Source organism: Chiloscyllium plagiosum, unplaced genomic scaffold, assembly GCF_037043375.1.
Source record: "Chiloscyllium plagiosum isolate Xiang-an unplaced genomic scaffold, Cpla_swu_hap1 HiC_scaffold_52, whole genome shotgun sequence".
In the NCBI taxonomy this organism is placed as follows: Eukaryota; Metazoa; Chordata; class Chondrichthyes; order Orectolobiformes; family Hemiscylliidae; genus Chiloscyllium; species Chiloscyllium plagiosum.
This window is the reverse complement of record NW_028270190.1, coordinates 8,656,018-8,676,512: the sequence shown is the minus strand read 5'-3', so window position 1 is coordinate 8,676,512 and position 20,495 is coordinate 8,656,018. Positions and strand designations below refer to the sequence as shown.

General features: G+C 45.6%; 1 long non-coding RNA gene across 4 annotated transcripts in view; it reads right to left on the bottom strand.

The window, feature by feature from the left end:
* Window positions 1–20,495, bottom strand: part of LOC148134781 (uncharacterized) — a 48,101-nt gene that overhangs the window by 6,461 nt on the left and 21,145 nt on the right. The window contains exon 3 of one of the 4 annotated variants that reach the window (XR_015755675.1): window positions 9,324–9,431. The exons of the other annotated variants lie outside the window; for them this stretch is intronic. This is a non-coding gene — a long non-coding RNA (uncharacterized LOC148134781). Of the gene's footprint in view, window positions 1–9,323; window positions 9,432–20,495 lie in introns of those variants that run through there. 4 annotated transcript variants of the gene reach the window in all.

Below are 20,495 nucleotides of genomic sequence, written 5' to 3'. Positions count from 1 at the left end.
AACATTGGAAATGACTTGAACCAAAAACCAAAAACGCTCTCTTACACGCACAAAATTATACCTACGGGAATCACTGGGAGGGTCTGATAACTGAGCGAACCCCAATTTCCCTTCAGCAGGAAGACCTGAGATAGTGGTCTTCCCCAGTACATCGTGGCAGCAAGATCTAGTCCATCCCTCAGCAAATGAAGTTAAACAGACAGAGAGAAGCATAAAAAAGAGTCACCAACCTGAACCATCTCTACTCTGAACCAGTTAATGACTCTGCCCTTGAGTCCTCAACTTATGTCACTGTCCCTGTTGGGCCTCTCCTTTTGATACAGCCAGGCATTTACATCTTACAAAACAATCATTGTGGCAAAATGAACCGCAACATGTCCATCCATCTCTTAGGTCAACAGGGATAGAATGCAAAGTGTAAAAACAATTTGATTCCATTTGCATGTTCCTTTGCTTGAAATTAATTTAATGCCAATGCACCGGTGTCTTGTTCCAAACTCTGCTCACGGTGAGACATTTATTCAGCAACCATCAACTCAATGTGTGTGTTTAATTAAATTACTTCCACTTGTGTTTTTAACGAGGTAAATAGTTTTGCATGCAATACTTACTGTCACAAGCAGCACTTCATCTGAGGAAATACTTTTATGTTGATCTCTCCATCGACAGCATACCCTTCCCTCATCAGCTCAGCGATAATGAGCATTTTACTCAAAGACACAACTCAGCTGACATCTGGTAAGTGGACAACCTGACAGTGAAGCATTGCCTCCCCACTGCTGCTGAAAAAGTGACAGTCTTCATCCTCTGTAGTCTTTAGATTAGACTGGTGCTGGAAAAGCACAGCAGGTCAGGCAGCATCCAATGAGCATGAAAATCGACGTTTCGGACAAAATCCCTTCATCAGGAATAGAGGCAGGAAGCCTCCAAGGTGGAGCGATAAAGTTGGGGGGGGAGGCTGGGGAGAAGGTAGAAAAGAGTACAATAGGTGAATGGGGGTGGGGATGAAGGCGATAGGTCAGAGAGGAAGGTGGGGTAAGGTAGCAAAGAGTGCAATTGGTGAATGGGGTGGGAATGGAGGCGATAGGTCAGAGGGGAGTGTGGAGCAGATAGGTGGGAAGGGAGATTGACAGGTAGGACAGGTCATGAGGACACTGCTGAGCTGGAAGGTTGGAACTGGGGTAAGGTGGGGGAATCTGTTGTCTGCTTTGTTAGCAATTAAATGAAAGATTGTAACTGTTTCATCATTTGAAACAAATTTAAGTTCCAATCATGAGCAAAAGCTCAACAAAATTTAATCATGCAATCCAGCGGAAGGTAAAGATTGTTGTTAATTAATGAAAGTAGTGTATAAAGCTGATGTTGGGTGGGATGGGTGTCTTGTGGTGCAGTGGGAATGAACAGGTTGGTTTATAAATGCTGGTGTTAAACCCCAGGCCTGGGGATTCAGAACACATTTTTAAATTCAGTACAGTTGGACGATAAAAATTCATTAAGAAAGAAAACAACATGAAATTAAACCAGTGATAGAGATGAAATTGTTTGAAAAAGCTTTCTACAGAAAAAGCAAAAGCTGATCAGAAAAGACAAATATGTACCAGTGTGGCAGCGAAAGATCATGATCACTGCAACCAATATTCTGAGGATTCCGAATGTTGATCTTCAGATTCTAGGATTATATTAATTTCCCAGTACTACTTCTGTTCACTAATGACCAATTCATCGATCTGCTCATTTTCACTAAGACATTGCTTCTCTTCTATTATTGAGAAGTGGAGTGATTGTTCCTCTCTGAAGACAGACCCAAAATATCATTTTTATTTCTCTGTTATTCATACCGTCACAATTGCAGGTTTCCTTGCCTCTGCCAGTTGTCGGTGCATATCTGTCTTTTATGATTACCTTTTAGTTTATCTTGAGAAAGCTGTTAAAACACTTGTTTTTGTCTCTCACTAGCTTATTTTCATGTTGTTTCTCTCCTCTTTCTGCATTATTTTCATTAAACGTGCTTTACTGAATTCGAAAGTGTTCCGAATCCCCAGAAGCAGGGTTTAACGTCAGCTTTTTAGAAAAACTAACCTTTTTTTCTAATCAACCTCTTCGGAGATGTTAACACACACCTCTGGAGCACGGGTTGGGACACTTCCACTGTACCACAATTCGCTCCTCCCACCCAACATCAGCTTTATACACGTCTTCCTTTAATTAACAACAATTTTTACCTTCCCCTGGATTCCATGATCAGATCGTGTTGAGCTATTGCTCATGACTGGAACTTAAATTTGTTACAAATGATGCAACAGTTAAAGTCTTTGATTTAAATGCAAGCAAACCAGACGACAGAGTATACAGACTGTCACATTATCAGGAGCAGTGGGGAGGAAATGCTTCACTGTCAGGTTGTCCACTTGCAAGATGTCAGCTGCTTTTTGTCTTTGAGTAAAGTGCACCTTATCGCTGATATTGTGAGGGAAGGTAATGCTTCCAGTGGAGTGATCAGCATGAAAGTATTTCCTCAGATGAAGTCCATGCTTCTGACAGCAGCATTGCACACAAAACCCTATTTCCGTCATTAAAATAAAAGAGTAGACTTTATTTAATTAAACACTCACATTGAATTGTTGGATGCTGCATAAATGTCTCGCCTCGAGAAGAGTCTGGAACCAGCCACGAGAATGTCGTCATCAAATGGGTCCGAAGCAACGGAACATGCAAATAGAATCTAATTGCTTTTACACTTTGCATACTGTCCCTATTGACTTAAGAGATGGGTGAATGTGCTGTGGTTCATTTGGCCAAGAGAGTGTTTTGCAAGTTGTACTAAGTTGGAGGAAGGCAAATTTTGATGGTATTTGGCAAGAATATTCAAAAGTTGATTGGAGCAGTTACATGCAGGTGAAGGAACAGCTAAAAATGGGAAGCTGCCAAACATGAGATAATCAGAATACAGAACCAAGATGAAATACAGGGCTGGTAGGTGTTAGGTGGGGTACAAATTCCCATGAGACACCTTGGACTAAAACACTCCAGACTTGGACATGGGTTTGTGGAATTAACATTTAAACGAAGAGTCACTGAGTTCTCTGGCTAAGACAGAGTAGGCAATAAGCAAGCCTAGGGGCAGCAGTCTGGAACAGGGGTAAGATAAAGGAAGGCCTCCACAAATATCTCAGCTAAAAGACAGTGAAGGAGCAAGTGAGGGCTGCAGATCCTTGCGATCAGAGTCGAAATGTTTGGTGCTGGAAAAGCACAGCAGTTCAGGCAAGATCCGAGAAACAGGAGAGTCGACGTTTCGGCCATATGCCCATCATCAGGAATGTGGGACGGGGGGAAGGGAGCTGAAAAATAAACGGGGTGTTTGGTGGCGAGGCTGGGGGTGGTATGTGGGAAGGTGATAGGTAGATGCAGGTGGAGGAGAGGGTGTTAGGTCGGAGTGGAGGGTGCAGTGCATAGTTGGGAAGGAAGATGGACAGAAAGGACACCTCAAGAAGACGGTTCCAAGTTGTAGGGTTGGTTCTGGGGTGAGGTTGGGTGGAAGGGCGATGAGGAGACTGGTGAATTCAATGTTGATGCCATGTGGTCGGAGGGTCCTAAGTTGGAAGATAAGGCGTTCTTCTTCCAGACGTTGAGACACTTGGATTTAGTAGTGGAGGAGGCTCAAGACCTGCATGTTCATAGCGGAGTGGGAGGGGCAGTTGAAGTGTTCAGTCACAGGGCATTGGGTTTGTTTCGTGCATGTGTCCCAGCGATGTTCCCTGAAATGATCTGCGTGTTAGTGTCCTATCTCCTAATGTCGAGGAGACCACATCAGGTGCAACGGACACAATAGATGAGTTGTTCAGATGCGCAGGAAAATCTCGGCCAGATATGGAAGGATCCTTTCGGACCCTGGTCAGAGGTGAGGGAGAGGTGTGGGTGCAGGTTTTACAGCTCTTGCGGTCAGAAGGGAACGTGCCGGGAGTACAGTGTGGATTGGTGGGAAGTGTAGACTTAACCAGTGAGTCACAGAGGGAACAATATCTGCTTCCAAATCCGCTCTGTGACTCTCTGGTGATATCCACGCCACCCCCGCCCCCCCCCCCCCAACACCCCACCATCACCCTGCAGCTTCCCCTGCCACCGCACGAAGTGTAAAACATGCACCCACACTTCCCTGCTCACCTCTGGCCAAGGCCCCAAAGCAACCTACCACATCTGGCAGAGACTTTCCTGCACATCCAACCACCTAATCTACTGTGTCTGTTGTTCTTGATGGTATCCTTTCTCCATTGAGGACACAGGACACTAACTTGAGGAAAGTTTCAGGGAAAATCCCTGGGACACACGCACCAAACAACCCCACTGCCCTGTGGCCAAGTCCTGGTCCTCCTCCACTGCCAAATCCAAGACCCCGACGTCTGGAAGCAGAACACTTCATCTTCTACCTTACGACCCTCCAACCACATGGCATCAACATCAACTTCACTAGTTTCCTCATTTGCCCTCCACCCCACATCATCCCTGATCCAACCCTTCAACTCAGCACCACCCTCCTGAACTGTCCTACATATTCATCTTTCTTCCCACCTTTCACTCCACCCTTTGCTCCGACCTATCACCATCATCCCCCCGCCATTATCTACCAATCACCTTTCCAGCTACCTTCTCACAACCCCACTCTCACCCTCCTATTTATCTCTCAGCACCCTTCCCCCAGCCCCCTATTCCTGATGAAGGGATTATGCCTGAAATATCGACTCTCCTGCTCTTCGGATGCTGCCTGACTTGCTGTGCCTTCCCAGCACCACACTCTTCAAGACAATAAGCACCAGCCTGAAGAGCAAACAACAGAGGCATTCTGCAGCTTGCAAAATTACACAATCATTCAACTTTTAATCATTTGCTTGGATGCAGAGATACTGAGTACTCCACGCTTTTGTACGACATGCAAATCTGTTTGTCTTAAATGGGAAGGCCATCAAACTATCCGCAACATCTTAACATACACACATCGAAGAGAAATAATGGACATTTAAAACTATGGTCCACCCACTGACTTTAATTGGAGAACCATTCACACTCATCGAATACTCAGGAAGCTCATTCAGCTCCGAGAGGAGTGACAATAGCTCAATGATCCAACCAAGATTTGGCGGGAGATTGGGGAAACCTCCAGCCAGTATAACTGGGGAACCCTGATCTCTGGGGTTTGTTGAGTAAGTGGTCTGACCAGCATCAAGGAAATCGGCTACAGCCAGTCACAGACTCAGGAAAAGGAGAGCGAGCAATCTTCACATCCACAACCCTCAATGTACTGGTGAGATGTGACTGGAGAGACGAGAGACCAACTGGGGGTAGTGCTAGGGACATCCACCACTCTCCAAACCAACAGAAACCACTCTGGGGATGGGAAGAAGGTAATCGAGACCCTCTGTCCCAGCTCAGTATAAGAGGGGAGAAATGGTGGGCTTCAGGGCTGACGGTGTAGGGCAGGGCCCAGGGAAAGGAAACCCGAGAGGACCCCAGGATTCGTGTTTATTCACTCTCTCTCTCCTTTCCCCTGTCACCCAGTAATTAACAGCTCTCTGTAAGTCAAAATCCACTGTACCAAGTTAGAGCCTTCAGGGTGAACTTGGGAGTTAACAGCTGTGAGACAAGTCTCAATTCACTTGATGCCTCGCACTGGTTGTTCTGAATATTTATTTTCTTGTCAATGTTTTAATACAATCGGAGTTTCCCTCTGCCTCTGAAGCATCTCCCTCCTGTGTTTTTCACCACACCACATCTCAGCACATAAGCCCAGTGTCAGAACCAAGGAGCTACTGGATAATAAACTGACCCTCTCTCCCTGCATAGGTGCAGGGAGTGCTGGGGGACTGGAGAAGGTAAGGTTTTAGTCATGTTAAAGAAGACAACATACGTCAGGAATAGACAGCAGGGATTGTGTGTATCCCTTGAGAGTATAAAGGCAGTACACGTACATTTAAGAGGGAATTCTGGAGGGCCAAAAGTGGACATGGGATAACTTTGGCAATAGGGTTTAAGAGAATGCAAAGGAATTTTACAAATACATTGAGAAGATAGAGGTAATGAGAGAGAGAATAGGGCCACTCTAAGATCAGTCTATGTGTAGAATTGCAGGAGGTGGGGCGATAATAAATGAATATTTTGCCTCAGTGTTCACTTTGGAAAAGGATATGAAAAACTAGAGATTTGGAAAAATAAATGGTGACATCTTGAATAATGTCCACATGACAGATGGAGACGGTACTGGATGTTTTAAATCACGGAAACGATGATGAAAACCCGGGACGTGGTCAGGTGTACCCTAGAACTCTATGGGAAGCTGTGAAGTAATTTCTGGGCAATTTGCTGAGATATTTGTATTGTCGATAGCCATAGATGAGGTGGCGGAAGACTGGAGGTTGGCTAACGTGGATGGGAAAGACTGGAAGGACAACCAAGGGGAACTATAAACCACTGAGTCTGATATCAGTAGTGGAAAGGTTATTGGAGTGAATCCTGATGGACAGCACTTACATGCATTGGGAAACGCAAGGACTGGTTCGGGATAGGCAATATGGCGCTGTGCATGGGAATTCGTGTCGCACTGACTTGGTCTTTTGAAGAATTTTTGAAGAGGATTGAAGAAAGCAGAGTGGTGGTCGTGAACTATATGGACTTCAATAAGGCACTTGACAAGGTTCCTCATGGTAGACTGTTTAACAAGGTTGGATAACGTGACATAATGGGTGAACTAGTCACTTTGATGTAGAATTGGCTGAACAAGAAGAGACAGAGGGTGTTAGTGAATCGGTCTGGAGGTCTATAAACAGCGGTGTCCCACAAGGATCGGTTATGGGTCCAATGTGCTTTCTCAGTTATATAAATGACTTGGATGTGAACATAGGAGGCACAGTTACTAAGTCGCAGATTTCACCAAAATTGGAGGTGCAGTGGATAGCGAAGAAGCTTACCTCAGATTACAACAGGAGCTTGCTCAGATGGACCAATAAGCTGAGGAGTGGCAGATGGAGTTTAATTTAGGAAAATGTAAGGTGCTGCACTTTGGGAAGGCAAATCAAAGCAGGATTTAGACAGTGTAGGGTAAGGTCCTGGGAGGTGTTACTGAGCATAGTGACTTTGGAGTGCAAGTTCATAGTTCCTTAATAGTGGCGTTGCAGGTACTCGGGAGAGTGAAGAAGCCATTGGTATGCCTTCCTTTGTTGGCCAGAAAATTGAGTAAGGGAGGTGGGTGTTGTGCTGCGGCTGTATCGGACATAGGTTAGACTATGTTTGGAATACTGTGTTCATTTCTGCTCTTCCTGCTGTAGGAAGGATGTCATGCAACTTGAAAGCATTCAGAAAAGATTTCCAAGGACGTTTCCAGGGTTGGAGTGTTTGAGCTATTGGGAGAGGCAGAATTGTCTGGGGCTTTTTTCCCTGGAGTATCGGAGGCTGAGGGATGACCTTACAGAAGTTTATAAAATTATGGGGGGAGTGGATAGGGTGAAGAGCTAAAGACTTTTCCCCGGTGTTGGGGGAATTCCAGAACTCCTCATTATGGAAAGGTTTCTAAAATGTCTGGTCTGAAAATCAACTTCCAGCTGACATGTTTAATGTTTGCATCTTGCTGAGAGAGAGAGAGAGAGACAATCTGTGGGATCTTGCTGTGCCATCTCTAAAAATGTCTTGCTCTTTCTTTTAATTGATCCATCTCTGTTATCCCAGGGAATTAATATTCACTATGAAAATCCAAAGATAGAGAGAGTTTGGGGCAAGGTCAACTTGAACAAGAACATCCTCCAAGAGGGCACACAGTCCTGAGTCCTATTCCATAGTCCGCACTCCGTGGGGCCCCACCTCAGTTGGGTCTCTTTATTTCCCCAAAGAGTGGGTGCCTCTGTTGGACCCTTTTTTTAACAGGCCTCTGGTTAACTGGGTCCTGTAAGATTGTGGCCTTGTCATTTTAATACAGGTTTGAAGCCTGGGGTTAAAGGATAAAGGGCTTTGAATTTGACACAACCTTGTAAACACCCCAAGTCCCCACCCCCAGCAAGTGTCTGAGAGACAGGACATTCCAAAGAGGAAATTGAAACCTTAAATGTCGACTTGTCTCTGAAAGACTTATAATGTCTGAGTAATAATGTGTGAATGTTCACATTAACATTGGGAGTGTGAGAGAGAGAGACTTGTAAACGTGAGAGAGGCAGGAGAAAGGGAGGGAGAGGCATTTGAGATTGTGAAATAGCAGTTATGTCAGTGCCTATATTTGCAACAAATATTGAACTTTTAAACAGCTGCCATCAGAAAAATGGAGCTGATCTTGCTGCTGACATGTTGCTGCCTGTGAGATCCTGCTGTGCTCTGACAGCCTGTGGCAATGCGATCGAAGCAACAACTGTTCTGATAAACCCATAGCTTTAAGTCTGCCCGATGGATCTGGGATTGAAATTCCCGAACTTTTTTCACAATTTGTTCGAACTTGGGTTTGCTGAGGGATGTTATGTATGAAGGAATGACCGCTTGCTGTGTAATTTATTTGAAAATCTCCTCCCATTTCCAGTTCCAATCATCTCTTTCTCTCCCACTCTCTGCACCCACCCCTTTCAGGAATTGCTGTTTTGAAGCTACGACAGGATAAGAAATCCTTCCCTTGGACAAACCTTTCCTCCAGAGGGGATGGGCGGAATCAGCCTGTTTGTCCTTGGTAGAGTGGGAGGGGGAGGTGAAGTGTTCAGCCACAGGTCAGTTGGGCTTGTTTGGTGCTTGTGTCCCAGAGATGTTCCCTGAAACAATCTGCGAGACGGTGTCCGTTCTCCGAATGTAGCAGAAACTACATCGGGTGAACGGACACAATAGATGAGGTGTTTGGATGCGCAGAAAAATCTCAGCCGGATGTGGAACGATCCTTTGAGGCCTTGGTCGGACGTGAGCGGGAGGTGTGGGCGCAGGCTTTAACCTCTTGCGGAGGCGGGGAAGGTACCAGGAGAGGAGTATGTGTTGGAGGGGAGTGTGGACTTAAAATCAGTGAGTCACAGAGGGAACAGTCTCTGCAGACTGCTTCCACATTCTCTCCATGACTCCCTGGTGAGGTCCACATCCCCACCAATCCCCTCCTCCACTCCTGGCACCTTGCCCTGTCACCGAACAAAGTGTAAAACCTGCACCCACACCTCCATGTTCAAGGCCCCAAAGGATCCTTTCCCATCTGGCAGAGATTTTCCTGCACATCCAACCACCTCATCTACTGTCTGTTGCTCTTATTGGTGTCTCCTCTACATTGTGGACGCAGGACGCTAACTTGAGGAATGTTTCAGTGAACATCTCTTGGACACACGCACCAAACAACCCCAACGCCCTGCAGCTGAGCACATCAATTCCCCCAACACTCCGCCAAAGACATGCAAGTACTCGGCCACCTCCACGACCAAATCCAAGCCACCCGATGTCTGGAGGAAAAAAAAACAGTTTTAGAAGATACTTTTAGAAAATAATGACAGAAAGAGTTGGCGCAGTCTTGGAGGGTGGAAGTGCCAGTTCCTGTGCTGTGTTGTTCTGTGTTCTCGAATCCAAGGCCTGAGCAATCTGCAGCTCCATGAGTTTGCTCCATAATTTGTCCACAGTGTGAATGTCAATATCCCTTCCACAGTAGGAGAGAGAGGGAGAGCTATTTGAGATTGTGAAACAGCAGTAATGTTAGATTCTGGCATTAGAGTAAATAATTAACACTTGATCAGCATTGCAGAGGAGAAAAGAATCAGATGATGTGGCTCCTGCTACATGCTTCCATATGGGATCTTGCTGTGCATCAACTGACACCAGGCTACCTTTAGAGGCAGTGAGTCTTCTCATCAGCTAAAACTTCATAGTGTAAAGAATTCAAAATTGTCTGGTCTGAAAATTCAACTTTCATCTGACATGTTTAACGTTTGGATGTTACTAGGAGAGGAATTCGCATGGAATCTTCCTGTGCCATCTCTCTGAGCGTTTTTTTCTCCGTCCTTTAATTGACCCTGTCTCTTTTATCCCAGGGAATTATTATTCGCTTGGAACATCCAAAGAGAGAGAGATAGTTTGGGACAAGGTGAACTTTGAACAAGAGCATCCTGCAAGTTTGGCACACAGTCCTGAGGCCTATTCCACAGGCCGCACTCTGTGGGACCCCACCTCAGTTGTGTCTTTTTATTCCCCAAAGACTGGTTTAATCTGCTGGACCCTGTTTTTTTTAACAGGCCTCTGGTTACCTGGGTCCTGTCAGATTGATGCCTGTCATTTTAAAACAGGTTTGAAGCCTGGGGTTAAAGTAACCAAGGTCTTCGGATTTGACACAAACTTGTTAACCCCCATGTCCCCACCCGCAGCGGGTGTCTGAGAGACAGAACTTCCCAAAGAGGAAATTAAAACTCTAAATTTCAAACTGTCTCTTAAAGACTTTTTCGAAAGTAATGATGTGTGAATGTTCAAATTGACAGTGGAAGTGAGAAAGAGACTTCTGAACGAGAGAGAGGAAGGAGAAAGACAGAGAGGGAAGGAGGGAGAGGCATTTGAAATTGTGAAATAACAGTTATGTCAATGCGTGTAGTTGCAACAAATATTGAACTTTTAAGCAGCCCCTATCAGAAATATCGAGCAAATCTTGCTGCTGACATGTTGCTGCCTGTGAGATTTTAAGGCTGCCCGATGGTTCTTGGATTGAAATCCCCAAACTTTTCTCCCAATTTGATCATACTTGGGTTTGCTGAGGGGTTTTTTATGTGAAGGAATGACATCTTGCTGTGTCATTTGTTTGAAAATCACCCCCCCCCCCCCCCCCGCTTTTCCAGTTCCTATAATCTTTTTCTCTCTCACTCTCTCCACGCACCCTTGCAGGAATTGCTATTTTGAGACTATGACAGGACAGGAAATCCTTCCCTTCGCTAGAAGCTTCCTCGAGAGGGGAGGGGCGGACATCAGCCTGAGGCCTATTCGACAGGCTAAACCCCATGGTGCCGTGTGAGTTGTGTCTATTTGTTACCCCGAGGTTTGATTTCCTCTGGGATACCCTGGATTTTTAAGGGTCTCTGGTTAACTGAGATTGATTGTGGCTCTGCCATTTTAAAGCAAGTTTTAAGCCTGAGGTTAAAATAACCAGGGCCTTGGGATTTGACACAACCATGTTAAGTGTCTGACACACAGGAGCAAATTAAAACCCTGAATGTGAAATTCTCCTCAAAGGCTTGGTGTAATGTCAGAATAATATGTGATGTGTGGGCCGGGATGGACGAGATACGGATAAAGACAGAGAGAGAGAGGGATAGAGAGAGAGTTATATCTGGGAGTCACACTGACTCCAGGAAAATCCCAAGAGGGAACCTCAGCAGCTATCCCCACGGTTCGGCCAGTTTTGTGTTTGGTGGTAGATTTAGGGACAGAGAATCTTCGAGGCTCCTGAGGGGTCAATGGTTAATATTTTCAAACTGCACTGAAATACATTACAAAGCTTTAAAAAGCCTGAAAAGGAAACAGGGAATGATCAAGCTTTCCTGTGCTAGAATTAACATGACAATGTTGAGGGAAATCCAACGAAGTTCATGTCCTGACACTAACATCTCAATGGGACAGACAGCTTTGTGGGAGGGGACTGAGAGACATTGCAATGTATCCTGCACACTGGGGTGGAGACAGTGAACCCCTCACGGAGAATAAATCTTCAGTAGAATATGACAAAGTAATTCTCAACGCATGTAAATTCTCGCCCTGTCGTCAGATACAGCAGCTGGCTCTGGTTGAGATTATCTGTGTGGGGGGAGACAGAGAGAGAGAGAGATGCAGACAGAGAGAGAGAGATACAGATAGAGGTAAATAGAATTATACGTGTGTGTAGAGAGAGAGGGTTAAACGCACCAAATAGAGTCACAGAGTCACGGAGCCGTTCAGTACAGAAACAGACCTTTCAGTCCCACTCGTCTATTAAGACCAAATATCCCCAATTAATCCAGTTCCATTTGCTCGCATTTCGCTAATTTGCTCCCAAACTCTTCCTATTGAAATACCCATCCAGGTGCCTTTTAAGTGTTACAATACACACATCCACCACTTTTTCTGGCAGCGCATTTCATACACACACCACCATCTGCGAAAATAGTTTGCCCCTTAGATCTCTTCCAATTCTTTCCCCTCTCCTTTAACCTATACCCTCCAGGATAGGGGAAAAGTCTTTACATCTTCATCCTATCCATGCCCCTCATAATTTTATAAATTTCTGTAAGGTCACCCCTCAGCCTCCGATGCTCCAGGGGAAATAGCCCCAGTCGATTCAGCCTCTATCTACAGCTCAAACTCTCCAACACTGGCAACATCTTTATAAATCTTTTCAGAATCCTTTCAAATCTCACAGCATCGTTCCGACAGCAGGAAGACCAGAAGTGAAAACAGCATTCTAAACGTGGCCTAACCAATGTCCTGTGCAGCCAAAACATGACCTTCTGATCAATACAGGAAAGTATACCAAATGCCTTCTTCACTATCCTGTCTACTTACAATTCCATTAGCAAGGACTATGAACCTGCACTCCAAAGTCTCTTTGTTCAGCAACACTCCACGGGACCATTCCATAAAGTGTACAAGTCCTGCCCTTATTTGCCTTCCCAAATTACAGCAATTCACATTTATCTAAATTAAAATCCGTCTGCCACTCCTCAGCCCAGTGGCCCATCAGATCAAGATACTGTTGTACTCTGAGGTTAGCTTCTTCGCTGTCGACTGCACCTCCAACTTTATTACCATCTTCCAGTTAGGAACTATGCCTCTTATATTCACATCCAAGTCATTTATGTAACTGACAGAACACAGTGGACCCAGCACCGATCCTTGTGCGATACCGCTGGTCATAGGCCTCCAGACTGAAAAATAACCATCCACCCTCTTTGAGACACTTCGACAGTGAAATAGCTAGTCCTCCCGATATTAAACATGATCTTAATTTGCTAAACAGTTTACCATGAGGAACCTTGTCAAGTGCCTCACTGAAGTCCATATAGATCCCGTCCACTGCTCTGCTTTCATAGAGTCATAGAGATGTACAGCATGCCAACAAGACTCTTCGGTCCAACCCGTCCCTGCCGACCAGATATCCCAACCCAATCTAATTCCCCCTGCCAGCACCCGGCCCATATCCCTCCAAACCCCCACTCCTATTCATGTACCCATCCAGATGCCTTTTAAATGCTGTAAGTTTAACAGCATCCACCACTTACTCTGGCCGCTCATTCCAAACGCACACTACCCTCTGTGAGAAAAAGTTGCCCCTTCGGTCACTTTTATATCTTTCTCCTCTCAGCCTAAACCTTTCCCCTCCAGTTCTGGGCTCCCCCACACAAAGGAAAATACCTTGTCTATTTCTCCTATCAATTCTCCTCATCATTTTATAAAATTCTACGCGGTCACCCCTCAGCCTCTGACACTCCAAGGAAAACAGCCACAGCTTATTCAGCCTCTCCCTGTTGCTCAAATCTTCCAACCCTGGCAACATCCTTGTAAAACGTTTCTGATCCCTTTCAGGTTTCTGAACATCCTTCCAATAGAAGGGAGACCAGAATTGCACAAAGTATTCCAAGAGTGGGCTAACTAATGTCCTGTACAGCTGCAATATGATCCCCCACTCCTATACTTAATACTCTGTCCAATGAAGGAAAGCATACCAAACGCCTTCTCATCAATCCTCTACAAAACATCAAGTCAGTCAGATACGAAATCGCATGCACAAAGCCATATTGTCTGTCCCGAATCGGTTGTCGTCCTGTATCCCCAATGTGCAGGATACACCACCAAGAGCAAAAGACACAGCAGATGAGGTGTTTAGATGCACAAAACAATCGTTGCCAGATGTGGAAGGATCCTTTGGGGCCTTGGACAGGGGTGAGCAGGAAGGTGTGGGTGCAAGTTTTACACTTCATGCGGTGGCAGATGAAGGTGCAGGGAGTGACGGGTCGGTTGGTGGGGGGGGCGTGGACCTCACCAGGGAGTCACGGAGTGAATCTGGAAGCAGTCCACAGAGATTATTCCAAAAGTAATTGCCTGGTTAGTTCCACACACCTCACCAACCCACCTTCCACTTCGACATCTTCCCTCATCGCTGCAAGCTGTGTAAAACCTGCATCCACACCTCCCCCCTTACCTCTGACAAAGGCCCCAAAGGATCCTTCCACATATGGCAGAGATATTTCTGTGCATCCTAACAACTCATCTATTGTGTCCGTTGAACCCGAAGTGGTCTCTTCTACATTTGGAGACATGTCACCGTCTTGTGGATTGTTTCAGGAAACAACTCTGGGACACAGGCACCAAACAACCCTGTGGCTGAACACTTCAACTCCCACTCTGACAGTCACAAGGGCATGCAAGGGCTGGGACGCCACCACTGCCAAATCCAAGCCACCCAATGCCTGGAGGAGGAACGCCTCATCTTCCACCTTGGGACCCTCCGACCTCGCGAAATTAACATCGACTTCACCAGTTTCCTCATCTCCCCCATCCGCACCTCATCCCAGAACCAAACCTCCAACTCAGCAACAGCCACTTGACGTGTCCTAACTGTCCATCATCCTTCCCAACAATCTGCTCCACACTCCCCTCCGACCTATCACCCTCTCCCCACCTGCATTTACGCATCACCTTCCCAGCTACCTTCCCCAGCCCCACCATCAACCCCCCCAGTTTATCTTTCAGCTCCCTTCCCCCCGCCCCACATTTCTGATGATGGACTGATGGCCGAAATGCTGACTCTCCTGCTTCTCGGATGTTGACTGACCTGCTGTGCTTTTCCAGCGCCACTCTTTTCCACTCAGATCGCTAGCATCAACAGCCCTCACTTGATCCTCACTGTCTTTTATCTGAGGCATTTGTGGGGGCCTTCCTTTATCTTACCCCTGTTCCAGACTGCTGTCCCTGAGCTTGCATATTGCCTCGTCTGTCTCAGCCAGAGAGCTCACTGACTCTTAGTTTAAATGTGAATTCCCCGTCTCATGAGGGTTTTAGTCCAGGGTGTCTAATGTGAATGTTTACTCCACCTTACACCTACCCGCCCTGTATTCCACCTTAGTTCTGTACTCTGATTATCTCATTTTTGACGGCTTCCCATTTTTTTAGCTGTTCCTTTACCTGCGAGTATCTGCTGCCAATCAGCTATTAAATGTTCTTGGCAAGTACCCATCAAAATTTGACTTCCTCCAATTTAGTACAACTTGCAAAACAATCCCATGGCCAAAGGAACCACAGCACATTCACCCATCTCTTAGGTCAACATAGGTAAATGCAAAGTGCAAATACAATTTGATTCCATTTGCATGTCCTTTCCTTCGGACCCATTTGATGACTACATTCTCGTGGATGCTTCCAGACTCTCCTCGTGGCGAGACATTTATTCAGCATCCAACAATTCAATGTGCGTATGTTTAATTAAATAAACTCTGCTCTTTTTTTTAATGCGGTAAACAGTGTTTTGTGTCCAATACTACTGTCAGAAGCGAGTACTTCATCTGAAGAAATACTTTTATGTTGATCTCTCCACTGGAAACATATCCTTCCCTCATAAGATCAGCGATAATGTGCACTTTACTCAAAGACACAACCTAGCTGACATTGTTCCCTGCCCAGCACTACCGCAGCAGCCGGCCCGAGAATCTGATTCCTTTCTCCTGTGTTAAGCTGTTTCAGTGTCAACTGTTGCTGCAGATACCAAATAATCTCAAAAGTCTCTCTCTGTGTATCCCTCTCTCTCTCCACACACATGTACATCAATCTATCTGTCCCTCTCTGTCCCACCCCCACCCGGGCACACCCCCCCCCCACCACAGACAATCTCTACCAGGCAGAAGGAGCTGCTCTCTCTCGACAGAGAGAGAAATAACAAGAGAATTAATTTGACATATTATTCTGCAGATTTATTCTCCATGAGGGGTTACTGTCTCCACCCCAGTGTCAGACACATTGCAATGTCTCTCAACCCTCTCCCAGAGAGCTGCCTGTCATGTTGAGATGTTAATGTCAGGATTAAACTTCGTTAGATCTCCGTGAACATTGTCATGTTAACTCTAGCACAGAACAGCTTGATCATTCCTTCTTTCCTTTTAAACGTTTAAACATTTTTATGCTTTCTAATGGTTAGCTGTGCAGTTTGAAAACAGTAAACAATGACACCTCAGTAGCCTCGAAGAACTGGTCGGACCGTGAGGATATTTGCTGAGGTTCCCTCTTGGGATTTTCCTGACGTCAGTGTGACTGCCAGCTACAACTCTCTCTCTCTCTCCCGCGCTCTCTCTCTGTCTCTCTGTCTTTATCCTGTCTCGTCCATGCTGCCCACACACCACACGTTATTCTGACATTATACCAAGTTTTTAAGGAGAGTTTCACATTCAGGATTTTAATTTCCTCTTTTTGGAGTTCTGTGTGTCAGACACTGAACATGCTCGTGTCAAATCCCAAACCCTGTTTATTTTCACCACAGGCTTCAAACTTGCATTAAAATGACAGAGCCACAATCAATCTCAGTTAACCAGAGACCTTTAAAATCGAGGGCATCCCAGGGGAAATCAAACCTCAGGCTAACAAATAGACACAACTTAAACGGACCCCATGGGGTGCGGCCTGTCGAATAGGCCTCAGGCTGAATTCTGACATTTCCCTCTGGAGGAAGCTTCTATCCAAGGGAAGGATTTCTAGTGCTGTCATAGTTTCAAAATAGCAATTCCTGCAAGGGGTGGGTGGAGAAAGTGGGAGCGAAAAATGTTATTGGAACTGGAAAGGCGGCTTGGTTTTCAAACAAATTAGACAGCAAGTGGTTTTCCTTCACACAAAACATTCCTCAGTAAACCCAAGTCCGATCAAACTGGGAAAAACAAGTTCAGAGATTATAATTACAGACCCACCGGGCAGCATTAAAGCTATTGGTTTATTGAAACGCTCGTTTCTTCGATCGCATTGCCGCAGGCTGTCAGTTCACAGCAAGATCTCACAGGCAGCAACATGTCAGCAGCAAGATCAGCTCGATATTTCTGATGGGGGCTGCTTAAATGTTCAATATTTGTTGCAACTACAGGCACTTACATAACTGCTACTACACAATCTCAAATGTCTCTCCCTCACACCCACCTTCTCTGTCTTTCTCCTGCCTCTCTCTCATTTACAAGTCTCTCTCTCACTCTCAATGTGAACATTCACACATTATTACTCTGACATTATAACAAGTGTTTAAGAGACAGCTTGACATTTAGGATTTTACTTTCCTCTTTGGGAAGTTCTGTCTCTCAGACACTCGCCGTGGGTGGGGACGTGGGGGTTAACAACTTTGTGTCAAATCTGAAGACCTTGGGTACTTTAACCCCAGGCTTCAAACCTGTTTTAAAATGACAGGCCCATAATCTGACAGGACCCAGTTAACCAGAGGATTGTTAAAAAACTAGGGTTCAACAGATGAAACCACTCTTTGAAAAAAAAAATAAAGGGACACAAGTGAAGTGGGGCCCCACGGAGTGCAGCCTGTGGAATAGGCCTCAGGATTGTGTTATCCTCTTGGAGAAAGCTCTTTTCAATGTTCACCTTTCCCAAACTGTCTCTCTCTCTCTCTTTGGATTTGCCATGCGAATAATAATTCCCTGGGATAAAAGAAACGGGATCAATTAAATGACAGATTTTTTTTTTCGAGATGGCAGAGCAAGATCCCCGGGATTGTCTCTCTCTCTCAGCAACATCTAAGCATTAAACATGTCAGCCAGAAGTTGATTTTCAGGTCAGACCTTTTTGAAACCTTTCCAAAATGAGGAGTAAGCTGATGAGAAGATTCACTGCGTACAAAGGTGGCATTACGACAATTGATGCACAGCAAGATCCCATATAGAGCAATGTAGCAGTAGCTAAATCATGATTTCTTTCTACTCTGCAATGCTGGTCAAGTCTTGATTATTTGCTGTAATGCCACAAACTAAAATTAGTACTGTTTCACAATCTCATATAGCTCTCCCTCTGTCTCCTCCTGTGGAAGGGGTATTGACAGTCGCTCTGTGGAAAGGGTATGGGAACAATCTCGTGGAGCTGCAGTTTGCTCACGTCTTGGATCGTAGAACACAGAGAGAAGAATACTTTTCGTCAGTAATCACTCAGGAACAGGACATTATTGCCGATGTGAATACTGAGTCACAATTAATTAGAATGGACGGCTTTGAGGTATGTAGGGAAGAGGTGTTGGAAATTCTGGAAAGGGTGAAAATAGATAAGTCCCCTGGGCCTGATGGCATTTATCCTAGGATTCTCTGGGAAGCAAGGGAGGAGATTGCAGAGCCATTGACCTTGATTTTTATGTCCTCGTTGTCTATAGGAATAGTGCCAGACGACTAGAGGATAGCAAATGTGGTTCCCTTGTTCAAGAAAGGGAGTAGGGATAACCCTAGTAACTATAGGCCAGCGAGTCTCACTTCTGTTGTGGGCAAAGTCTTGGAGAGAATTGTACGGGATAGGATTTATGAACATCTGGATAGGAATAATGTGATCAAGGATAGTCAGCATGGTTTTGTGAAGGGCAGGTCGTGCCTCACAAAGCTTATTGAATTCTTTGAGAAGGTGACTAAGGAGGTAGACGAGGCTAAAGCGGTAGATGTGGTGCATTTGGATTTTAGTAAGGCGTTTGTTAAGGTTCCCCAGGTACGCTACTGCAAAAAATACGGAGGTATGGCATTGAGGGTGAGTTGGAGGTTTGGATTAGGAATTGGCTGGCTGGAAGAAGACAGAGGGTAGTAGTTGATGTTAAAGGTTCATCTTGGAGTGCAGTTACTAGCGGTGTTCCACAAGGATCTGTTTTGCGATCATTGCTGTTTGTCATTTTTATAAATGACCTAGAGGAGGGGCTAGAAGGTTGGGTGAGCAAGTTTGTGGATGATACGAAAGTCGGTGGCGTTGTTGACAGTGAGGAAGGATGTGTCAGGTTACAGCGGGATAAAGATAAGCTGCAGAGCTGGGCAGAAAGGTGGCAAATGGAGTTCAATGTCGGTCAGTGTGAAGTAATTCACATTGGTAAGAGTAACAAGAAGATGGGGTACTGGGCTAATGGTCGGATACTTGGTAGTGTGGATGAGCAGAGGGATCTTGGTGTCCATGTACACAGACCTTTGAAAGTTGCCACCCAGGTAAATAGTGCGGTGAATAAGGCATATGGCGTACTGGCTTTTATTGGTAGAGGAATTGAGTTCCGGAGTCCTGTGGTCATGTTGCAGTTGTATAAGACTCTGGTGCGGCCGCATCTGGAGTATTGTGTGCGGTTTTGGTCGCCATACTATGGGAAGGATGTGGAGGCACTGGAACGGGTGCAGAGGATGTTGCCTGGTATGGTAGGAAGATCGGATGAGGAAAGGCTGAGGCACTTGGGGCCGTTTTCATTGGAGAAAAGAAGTTTGGGGTGACTTGATAGAGGTGTACAAGATGATTAGGGGTTTCGATAGGGTTGACCATGAAAACCTTTTTCCATGTATGGAGTCAGCTATTACAAGGGGGCATAGCTTTAAATTAAGGGGTGGTAGGTATAGGACAGATGTTAGGGGTAGATTATTTACTCAGCGAGTCGTGAGTTCATGGAATACCCTGCCAGTAGCAGTGGTAGACTCTCCCTCTTTATGGGCATTTAAACGGGCATTGGATAGGCATATGGAGGATAGTGGGCTAGTGTAGGTTAGGTGGGCTTGGATCGGCGCAACATCGAGGGCCAAAGGGCCTGTACTGCGCTGTATTTTTCTCTGTTTTATGTTCTAAGAGAACTAAGAACAACGCAGCACAGTAACAGGCCCTTCGGCCCTCCAAGCCTGTGCCAAGTCATTTTGTCCTTACTTTCTAAAACTGTCTTCAATTACAGGATTCCTATTCCTCTCTTCCCTTCCTATTCATGTATTCGTCCAGGTGTTTCTTGAAAGCTGCTATCGTGTCTGTTTCCACCACTTCCTCTGGCAGCACATTGCAGGCACTCAGCAGCCTTTCTGTGAAAAAGTTGTCTCTCACATCTCTTTTAAACTGCTCCCTTCCTCCGTCACTCGCACCTTGAACCTGTGGCCTCTGTACCCCTTCAACCCTGGGAAAAAGCCTCATATTGTCCACTCTGTCCACGCCATTAACAATCTTATAAACCTCGATCAGCTCCCTCAACCTCCTGCATTGTATTGTGAACAGCCCCAGTCTATCCAACCTTTCTTTACAGCTAAACTTCCCCCATACCAGGCAACATCCGGGTAATCATTTTCTGTACCCTCTCCAAGGATCCACATCCTTCCGATGACCAGAACTGCACACAGTATCGCAAGTGTGGCCTCATTAAAGTTCTAAGATGCTACAGCGTAACTCATCTATCCATATCCTCAATGCCCCTTGCAGTGAAGGCAAGCATGCCATAGGCCTTTTTGACTACCTTAAAAGCCTGAGCTGCCACTTTCAATGATCTGTAAACCTGCACACCCACATCGCTCTGCATGTTTATACTCCTAAGGGTTCTACCATTCAAT